The sequence below is a fragment of the Mobula hypostoma genome, chromosome 5 (assembly GCF_963921235.1).
Source record: "Mobula hypostoma chromosome 5, sMobHyp1.1, whole genome shotgun sequence".
Taxonomy (NCBI): Eukaryota; Metazoa; Chordata; class Chondrichthyes; order Myliobatiformes; family Myliobatidae; genus Mobula; species Mobula hypostoma.
Genome location: NC_086101.1, coordinates 161122185 through 161133175, shown reverse-complemented (window position 1 = coordinate 161133175; position 10991 = coordinate 161122185).

Sequence of the window (10991 nt, the reverse complement as noted above, 5' to 3'; positions counted from 1 at the left end):
TTCTAGGCAGTTTCTAGAGTGGGTTACATGGTTGGCACAACATTGTGGGCCGAAGGGCATGTAATATGTTGTAGATATACTGGCATAGACCTGGCTGGTGGCGTAGTGGCATCAGTGCTGGACTGTGGGGCAGGGGGTCCCGAGTTCAAATCCAGCTGGCTCCCCTGGTTAAGAGCTGGTGATCTCTTTTTTAAAAAAAAACAAACTCAGCCGGCAGAAGGCAATGGCAAACCACTGCTGTAACTTGCCTCGTACACAATTTCCCACTACGTCAATAAAAGAGTGATACGTCATAATTTAAACCACTTTTGTGAGGTCACTGCTTACTCTCCTACATTCCAGGGAGTAAATGGAGATTGGAACAAATATCTTCAACTGAACGCAATGTTCACGAAGGAGCAATGCATTGAAGCTGAAGAAGCCAACAGAATTGGAAAAAAAGCAAGAGTTCAGTGAAGAAGATTGTTGAAGTCAAAGGAACATTTCATGTAAATGAGTATAGGAAAAGACAAAGAAGGGAAGGACCTTTGTCACGTACCCCATGATGGGAATAAAGAACCAGCAGAGATGGAAAACACTTTGGAGTCCAGTATTGCTATAAACTAATAATATTTATTAGTACATACACAATACAGTAATATAAATGTAGATAAATCAAACAAGTTAGCAATGATCACATATATAAGTAAGTATATCAGTCAGTGTGGAAATATATGTATGAAAAACCAAGCTTCTATAAGTTTAGGGGTAAAATGATACAGTCTTACGATGATAGGTAAAGTTCAGTTCAGTTCATGATATTGAGTTGAGTAGTGATGGAATGAGAGAGAGAGAGGGAGAGATTTGAGTCTTCAGGTGAGCTGATGCCGTTGATCTTCTCGTCGTCCTCCGAAATACTTTCAAAGTCACCAACTGTGACTTTAACAAAGGGGACCGGTTTTCTGTGGTGGAGCTATCCCCCAGGCGAGGGTGGACACATTCAAATACTCCCTCCTTCTATTGTCTGTGAAGAAATGCACAAGCAGGCAAAAATCCTTGAAGATGTATCAACAACCTGCCAAAAATCATTAACATCGAGTGTCCATTAAATAACACCGCCTTCGGTCAACATAGCAACTTACGAGCTGCTCGGTGCTGTCTGAAACTCCAAACTCAGTAGAAATCCAAAGTTCCTTCCAGTGCCTTAAAGTGACAGTCCAACTGTTAATCTTTGTCTCTCTCTCTCTCTCTTTTCCAAAACACAGTTAATAGGGGTACTTCAGGATCCCCTCACACCTTACAGAAACAGAAGACATCAAAAGGAGTTGGCAGGACCACATAGAAGAATTGCAGAACCATCCCAACAGTGAAGACTCCCTCATCAATCTAGAGCCAGACATTCTGGAAAGTGAATTCGAATGGGCAATAGAAACATTGCCAATAATAAGGCTGCAGGATGTGACAGGAGTCCAGTTGAATTGTTTAAAACTTTAAAAGATGATGCTGTAAACATGATGCATGCAACTTTCCAGCAGATCTGGAAAAAAATAACCCATTCCGTGTGTGTGAAGAGACTCATTCAGTTAACCCACCTTGTGATGCTCCAGTGAGTTCACAATAAGTGGAGGCCACATTTCTGTTCAGAGTGAGCATTCACCACTGGCCTTGCAAAAGAGAAAACATCTGTTTCTCTCACCGGCTGTTGGAGGCATTTCCCACGTCAGGATGTATGAAATACTGACAGAAATTCTGTCTGTTCCCTGGACTGTAACATTGCCCGCTGCTGTATTCCTGTCTGAGATTTGCCCACACCCACCGTATTCAGAAGCTCCTTCTCCTTTCACTCAGGTGAAGATCTGCATGGTGAGTGGAGTGATTCGATCATTCCCGTTGTTAGGTCCCTGTGCTGGACCAGGTGAATTGTTCCATTGCTCAAGGTCGCTTTACCAGGAGGATTAATGACCCCATTTGATGGCACTTTATCTCTGCCCCTTTATCGCCCAAGTTTATTCCTCTGAACTATTGATGATTTGACTGCACGTGTACCATAAGGACAGAGCTTCAATGCGAAAGAGCCCAGTGAGCATACCTGTTTCCATTCTGACTCTGACTGACGTTGGTTGATTGTCCTTTTCTTGTCTGCCATCCGGGTGAAAGAAAACCACACCAGCTAGCAATGTTTTCTGCCAACCAGCCAATGCTCCACCCATGCTAGTAACTTCCCTGTAATTCCATGGGCTCTTATCTTGCTAAGCAGCCTCATGTGCAGCACCTTGTCAAAGTCCTTCTGAAAATCCAAGTACACAACGTTTACTGCATCTCCTTTGTCTACCCTACTTCTAATTTCCTCAAAAAATTGCAGTTGGTTTGTCAGGCAGAATTTTCCTTTCAGGAAACCATGCTGGCTTTGGCCTATCTTGTTATGTGCCTCCAGGTACTCCGTAATCTCATCCCTAACAAGCAATTCCAACAACATCCCAACCACTGATGTCAGGCTAACATGTCTATAGTTTCCTTTCTGCTGCCTCCCACCCTTCTGAAATAGCGGGGTAACATTTCCATACGCCAGTCATCCGGTACAATGCCAGAATCAATTGATTCTTGAGAGATCATTGTTAATGCCTCTGCAATCTGTCCAGCTACATCTTCAGAACCCCAGGGTGCATTCCATCAGGTCCAGGAGATTTATCCACCCTCAGACCATTAAGCTTCCTGAGCACCTTCTCAGTCATAATTTTCACTGAACAATCTTCACTTTCTTGACACTCTTGAATGTCTGGTATATTGCAGATGACTTCCACTTTGAAGACCGATGCAAAATACGTATTCAGTTCCTCTGCCATCTCTGTATCTCTCATTATAATATCTCCAGCATCATTTTGTATTGTCTTATATCTACCCTCGACTCTCTTTTACCCTTTATATACTTAAAAAAACTTTGTATCTTATTTGATATTAGTCACCAGCTTCCTCTCATAATTCATCTTTTCCTTCTGAATGATCTTTTTAGTTTCCTTCTGCAAGTTTTTAAAAGCACCCTAATCCTCTATATTCCCACTAGCTCTGGCTTCCTTGTACTGTGTGTCCTCTATTTTGCTTTTACTTTGGCTCTGACTTCACTTGTCAGCCACGGTAGTGTCCTTGCTCCCTTTGAAAATTTCTTCTTATTGGAATATACCTGTCTTGCACTTCCCTCATTTTTCACAGAAACTCCAGCCTTTGCTGCTCTGTCGACCTTCCTGCAAATGTCCCTTTCCAGTCAACTTCGGCCAGTTCCCCTCTCATGCCATTGTAATTTCCTTTATTCCACTGAAATAAAGACACGTAAGAATTTAGTTTCTCCTTCTAAAATTTGAAAGTGAACTCGATCATATTGTGATCACTGTTCCCTAAGGTTTCCTTAACCTGAAACTTTCTTATCACCTCCAGATGATTGCACAACACCCAATCCAGCACAGCCAATCCCCTAGTGGACAACAACTAGCTGTTCTAAACAGCCATCCTTTAGACATTCCACAAATCCTCTCTTCTGCGGTCCAGTAATGGCTTGTTTTCCCAATCCACTATCATGTTAAAATCTCCAACGATTATCATGACGTTGCCCTTCTGACACACTTTTTCTATCTCTTGCTGTAATTTGTATCCATATCCCGGCTGCTGTTTGGAGGCCTGTATACAACTGCCATTAGGATACTTTTACTCTTGCCATTTCTAAACGCAATCCAAAGAGGCTCTAAACCTTCCGATCCTATATCATCCCTTTCTAATGATTTAATATCATTTCTTATACACAGGGCTACACCACCTACTCTGCCTACTAACCTATCTTTCCCATACACCATATATCCTTGGGCATTCAGCTCTCAATGGCAGGCAACTTTTAGCCAAGTTTCAGAGATGGCCGCAACATCATACTTGCCAATCTGTAGCTGAATTTCAAGATCATTCATTTTATTTCTCCTGCTGCGAGCATTCAAATGCAACATTTTCAGTCCAGTATTCACTGTATTAACTGCATCACACCTCTATTACCCTGTATCTCATCCCACTGGCTGTGATTAAGCCTCATCTCCTGCCTTTCCTTTCTATCATCTCTGTCGCATGCTATCTCTGATTTATTTCTGTTTTCCACTTCCTCAGTCCTATCACTTCGGATCCCATCACCCTGTCAAATTACTTTAAACCCTCCCTAATAGATCTATTAAAGCTCCCTGCTAGGATTTTGGACCGCTTTAGGTTCAGCTGTAATCCGTCCTTTTTGTACAGGCCGTATCTCCCCCTAAGATGCCCCAAGGATCCAGGAACCCCAAACCCTGCCCCCTACTCCAGTCTCTCAGTCATGCAATAATATGCCTGATTATGTGGCACAGGCAGCAATCCTGAAATTACTACCCTGGAGGTCCTGCTTTTCAGCTTTCAACTTAACTCCTAAATTCTCTCTTTTTCTACCTATGTCATTGGTACTGACGTGTACGAAGACTTCTGGCTGTTCACCCTGTCCCTTCAGAATACTCTGCACCCGATCTGAGACATCCTGTACCCTGGCACCTGGGAGGCAATACGCCAAGCAGGTATCTCTATCAGGCTGAGAGAACCTCCTGTCTGTTCCCCTCACTATGGGATCCCCTATGAATACCACATTCCTCAACTTCCTCTTTCCCTTCTGCTCCACGGAACCAGACTCAGTGCCAGAGACCAGATCGCTGTGGTCATCCTCTGCAAGGTCATCCCCCTCAACAGCATCCAAAACAAGATAACGATTACTGAGGGGGATGGCCACAGGGGTGCTCTCTACTATCTGAGCTCTTCTCACCCGTTCCCTGACAGTCACCCACTTATCTAACTCCTGCAGCCTCGGAGTGACTATCTCCTTGTAGCTCCTATCTATTTCCCGCTCACGTTCCATTATAAGCTATAGGTCATCAAGCCGCGGCTCCAGATCCCTAAAACGTTCTCTTATAAGCTGCACCTCAGTGCACTTGGTGCAGATAAGGCCATCTGGGAGACTGGAAGATTCCCAGGATTCCCACATCTTACACCCAGAGCAAAGTACTAACCCTACAGACATGCTATGGTACATGTTTATATGCTCAGTAAACATATTCACTGCTTAATCACTGCTTAGAGGTACCAACTAGAGAAGGGGCAGTGTTGGATCTCCTGTTAGGGAATGAGATAGGTCAGGTGATGGAGGTATGTTTTGGGGAGCACTTCGGGTCCAGTGATCACAATGCCATTAGTTTCAATATAATTATGGAGAAGGATAGGTCTGGACCCAGGGTTGAGATTTTTGATTGGAGAAGGGCTAACTTTGAGGAGATGCAAAAGGATTTAGAATGAGTGGATTGGGACAATTTGTTTTATGGGAAGGGTGTAATAGAGAAATGGATGTCATTTAAAGGTGAAATTTCGAGGGTACAGAATCTTTATGTTCCTGTTAGGTTGAAAGGAAAGGATAAAAGTTTGAGAGAGCTATGGTTTTCAAGGGATATCGGAAACTTGGTTCGGAAAAGGAGAGATAGCTACAATAAATATAGGCAGCATGGAGTAACTGAGGTACTCGAGGAATATAAAGAATGTAAAAAGACTCTTAAGAAAGAAATTAGAAAAGCTAAAAGAAGATACGAGGTTGCTTTGGCAAGTAAGGTGAAAATAAATCCAAAAGGTTTCTAAAGTTACATTAACAGCAAAAGGATAGTGAGGGATAAAATTGGTCCCTTAGAGAATCAGAGTGGACAGCTATGTGTGGAGCCAAAAGAGACGGGGGGAGATTTTGAACAATTTACTTTCTTCGGTCTTCACTAAGGAGAAGGATATTGAATTGTGCAAGGTAAGGGAAACAAGTAGGAACGTTATGGAAACTACGATGATTAAAGAAGAGGAAGTACTGGCGCTTTTAAGGAATATAAAAGTAGATAAGTCTCCGGTCCTGACAGGATATTCCCTTGGACCTTGAGGGAAGTTAGTGTAGAAATAGCAGGGGTTCTGACAGAAATATTTCAAATGTCATTAGAAATAGGGATGGTGCCGGAGGATTGGCGAATTGCTCATGTTATTCCACTGTATAAAAGGATTCTAAGAGTAAACCTAGCAATTATCGGCCTGTACGTTTGACGTCAGTGGTGGGTAAATTGATGAAAAGTATTCTTAGAGATGGTATATATACTTATTTGGATAGACAGGATCTGATTAGGAACAGTCAACATGGATTTGTGTGTGGAAGGTCATGTTTGACAAATCTTATTGAATTTTTTGAAGAGGTTACTAGGAAAGTTGATGAGGGTAAAGCAGTGGATGGTGTCTATATGGACTTCAGTGAGGCCTTTGACAAGGTTCCACACGGAAGGTTAGTTGGGAAGGTTCAATCATTAGGTATTAATATGGAAGTAGTAAAATGGATTCAACAGTGGCTGGATGGGAGATGCCAGAGAGTAGTGGTGGATAACTGTTTGTCAGGTTGGAGGCTGGTGACTAGTGGTGTGCCTCAGGGATCTGTACTGGGTGCAATGTTGTTTGTCATATACATTAATGATCTGAATGATCGGGTGGTAATTTGGATCAGTAAGTATGCAGATGATACTAAGATAGGTGGTGTTGTGGATAATGAAGCAGGTTTTCAAAGCTTGCAGAGAGATTTAGGCTAGTTAGAAGAGTGGGCTGAAAGATGGCAGATGGAGTTTAATGCTGATAAATGTGAGGTGCTACATTTTTCGTAGGACTAATCAAAATAGGACATACATGGTAAATGGTAGGGCAATGAAGAATGCAGTAGAACAGAGGGATCTAGGAATAATGGTGCATAGTTCCCTGAAGGTGGAATCTCATGTGGATAAGGTGGTGAAGAAAGCTTTTGGTGAAGAGAGCATTGAGTACAGGAGTTGGGATGTAATGTTGAAATTGTACAAGGCCAGATTTGGAGTATTGTGTACAGTTCTGGTTACTGAATTATAGGAAAGACGTCAACAAAATTGAGAGAGTACAGAGGAGATTTACGAGAATGTTACCTGGGTTTCATGACCTAAGTTACAGAGAACGGTTGAACAAGTTGGGTCTTTATTCTTTGGAGCGTAGAAGGTTGAGGGGGGACTTGATAGAGGTATTTAAAATTATGAGGGGGATAGATAGAGTTGACGTGGATAGGCTTTTTCCATTGAGAGTGGGGGAGATTCAAACAAGAGGACATGAGTTGAGAGTTAAAGGGCAAAAGTTTAGGGGTAACATGAGGGGGATCTTCTTTACTCAGAGAGTGGTAGCTGTGTGGAACGAGCTTCCAGCAGAAGTGGTTGAGGCAGGTTCGATGTTGTCATTTAAAGTTAAATTGGACAGCTATATGGACAGGAAAGGAATGGAGGGTTATGGGCTGAGTGCAGGTCAGTGGGACTAGGTGAGAGTAAGCGTTCGACACGGACTAGAAGGGCCGAGATGGCCTGTTTCCGTGCTTTAATTGTTATATGGTTATATGATTATATAACTATAAGTCACTTATAAGTGGCTAATACACTCAATTTCATTTCTGAAAGGGTTTATCTAACAAATTTAATATTAAACACACAGCATATATTTTCCTCACATGAATACAGTGATAAGTCAATTATAACAGTGGTCCCCAACCCTGGGCCACAGACCGATACACTGCAACGAAGAATGCAGCGGTGGCCGGAACGCACCTGGCACACCTTTAAGAAAAAAACCGAAATAAACAAGCTAATTAATTAAGTGCCGCCCGGCACGTAAAAGTCGGCCCAGATCAGAGGCGATTGTCGATTGCATCGCCTCTGATCTGAGCCAACATATACGTGCCAGGCGGCACATAATTAATTAGCTTGTTTATTTCAGCTTTTTTCTTAAAAATGTGCTGCGTGCGTTCTGGCTACCGCTGTACTGCTGCATTCTTCGCGGCAATGTATCAGTCCGCGGCCCGGATGTCGGGGACCACGGAATTATAAGTCACTTATAAGTCAATAGCATCATAACATTTTAAGTAACGTTTGGATATTAAACACACAGCACATATTTTCCTCGTATGAACATATAAAATCATTGCAACACACCTATACCGCTGAATCAGTGGGAGCCCTGGGCTTGTTTTCTTGCTACAAGACGGTCCCATCGAGGGGTGATGGGAGACAGCGATACTCGAAGGGGGTTCCTTATGTCCAGTCTATTCCGCAATATAGTTTTCATTGCATTCATTGCAGAAAACTCCACTTCGCAGTGATATGATGTTGGAAATGGAAGCAACATTTTCAGTGCTTTTGTGGCTATCTCAGGATATTCAGCCTTGACTTTGATCCAGAATGCCGGCAGAGATGTTATGTCAAACAAACTTTTCAGCTGACCGTCATTTGCAAGCTCAAGGAGTTGATCTTTTTCCCGTGCTGACATGGATGATTCACTGGGGACATTCACAAATGGGTCACAGACTCATTCCTTTGCACGTCTTGGGTCATTTGTGTCTTGGGTCACTGATGATCTCGGGTGCGTAATGATCTCATGTGTGTTCAAGTTCAACAGTGGGCGTGACAGGGAATGAGGAAAGGTGCAGCTGACTCATATCGTTTCTTATCACCAAATCATATCGTTTCCTCGCGGCCCGGTAGCATATGCTTTGTGGCCCGGTGGTTGGGGACCACAGGTATACAGGCCTCCAAACAGCAGCTGCGATGTGGATTACAAATTACAGCAGGAGATAGAAAAGGCGTGTCAGAAGGGCAACATCATGATAATCGTTGGAGATTTCAACATGTTAGTGGATAAGGAAAGACAAGCCACTACTGGACCTCAAAAGAGAGAATTTGTAGAATGTCTTAAGGATGGCTGTTTAGAGCAGCTTGTTGTCAAGCCCGCTAGGGGATCAGCTGTGCTGGATTGGGTGTTGTGCAATGATCTGGAGGTGATAAGAAAGTTTCAGGTTAAGGAACCCTTAGGGAACAGTGATCACAATATGATCGAATTCACTTTGAAATTTTAGGAGAAAATAAGATCCAATGTGTCGGTATTTCAGTGGAATAAAGGAAATTACAATGGCATGAGAGGGGAACTGGCCGAAGTTGACTGGAAAGGGACATTTGCAGGAAGGTCGACAGAGCAGCAAAGGCTGGAGTTTCTGCGAAAAATGAGGGAAGTGCAAGACAGGTATATTCCAAATAAGAAGAAATTTTCAAAGGGAGCAAGGACGCTACCGTGGCTGACAAGTGAAGTCAGAGCCAAAGTAAAAGCAAAATAGAGGACATACAGTACAAGGAAGCCAGAGCTAATGGGAAGATAGAGGATTAGGCTGCTTTTAGAAACTTGCAGAAGGAAACTAAGAAGGTCATTCGGAAGGAAAAGATGAATTATGAGAGGAAGCTGGTGACTCATATCAAAGAAGATATTAAACGTTTTTTTAAGTATATAAAGGGTAGAAGAGAGTTGAGGGTAGATATCGGGCAATACAAAATGATGCTGGAGATATTATAATGAGAGATACAGAGATGGCAGAGGAACTGAATACGTAATTTGCATCAGTATTCACAGCGGAAGACATCTGCAATATACCGGACATTCAAGAGTGTCAAGAAAGTGAAGTTTGTTCAGTGAAAATTACGACTGAGAAGTGGGCACAATTATAAACTGTTCTAAAAGGCATCTCATTGGTATTTTCCAAATTCCCTCTCTTGAAATTAAGCACCAACCTGATTTTCATAATCTACCTCCACCTATCCCGCTCATGGACTGTTTGTCCCACTCCCATTGGGGGTAGACTACGCAGCATCCTCACCAGGACTACCAGTCTCTGGAACAGCTACTTCTCCCAAGCAGTAAGACTGATAAATATCTCTACCCACTAACCCACCCTTCCGCACCACCAAACACCTCTAGCTTATCATTTCCTGTCTGTCATCTTACATGCAGACATCCTTTGGCCGAGCGTCACTTTATGGACATACAATCAATCCGTGCACAGTATATAAGCTGTGGGTATATGTTTTTACTGTTGTGTTTTTGTGTTGCATTGGAGCTGGAGTAATAATTATTTCAACCTCATTTACAGTTGTCTGCTGGAAATGGAATTAAACAACCCTGAATCTTGAGTAAACATTTCAGCAGGCTGCCGCGTCACATTTCTGTCTCTCAGTGTTACTGTGGCACAGCACCACCTGGTGACAATGGAGTCCACAAATCGGGGGGCCCTGTTCTTGTGGCAAATCAGTTTGTCCACAAAAGGGAGAGGTTTACAGCGATAAGGAGGGGTGTAGCGGGCTGGAAGCCAACTGCAAGTGGATGAGGTGCCAGACCTGCCCCAAACCACTCTCCTCACCGATAGTCAGCGTCCCAAACACTCCTTCCATATGAGGCAATGCTTCAACATCGTGCCTGTTGGGGTCATCTACTGTTTCCAGTTTTCCAGGTGTGGCCTCCTCGACATTAGTGAGATCCGATGTAGTGTCTGCATTCTGCACTCTGTCTTGATGGGATTCTGCAGATATAGGAGATGCAGAGTAACATACACAAAATGTCGCAGGAAGTCAGGAGGTCAGGTAGCTTCTATAGAGGGGGATGAAGCAAAACAGAGAGTTCCTGCCGAGACCTTCCATCGGGACTGGAAGTGGGAGAAGCCGGAATAAGTTACTGCGGGGAGTGGAAAGAGTCCACGCTGGTATAAGAGTGGAAGCCAGATTAGAGTGAAGGTGAGTGGGTGGGGGAGGAGGGAGATGAAGTGAGACGCTGTGAGGTGGTAGGTGGAAAATACAAAGGACTGAAAAGGAGGAATCAGATCAGATAGGAGAGGGGATCATGAGGAAAAAAGGAAGTAAAAGAGGAGCCAGAGGGAGACGATCCGCAGTGGAGGAGAGAGAAGTGGAGAGACAGAATGGAGGAGACGGGCCTGTGGGTCGATGAAAAGAAAAGGTGGAGGTAGAAGTTAAAGATATTGATGTTCATGCCATCGGGTTGTAAACTACCCGGATGTAATATGAGTTGTTTCTCCTCCAACCTGAGAGTGCACTCACCGTGTTAGTTATACATGAACC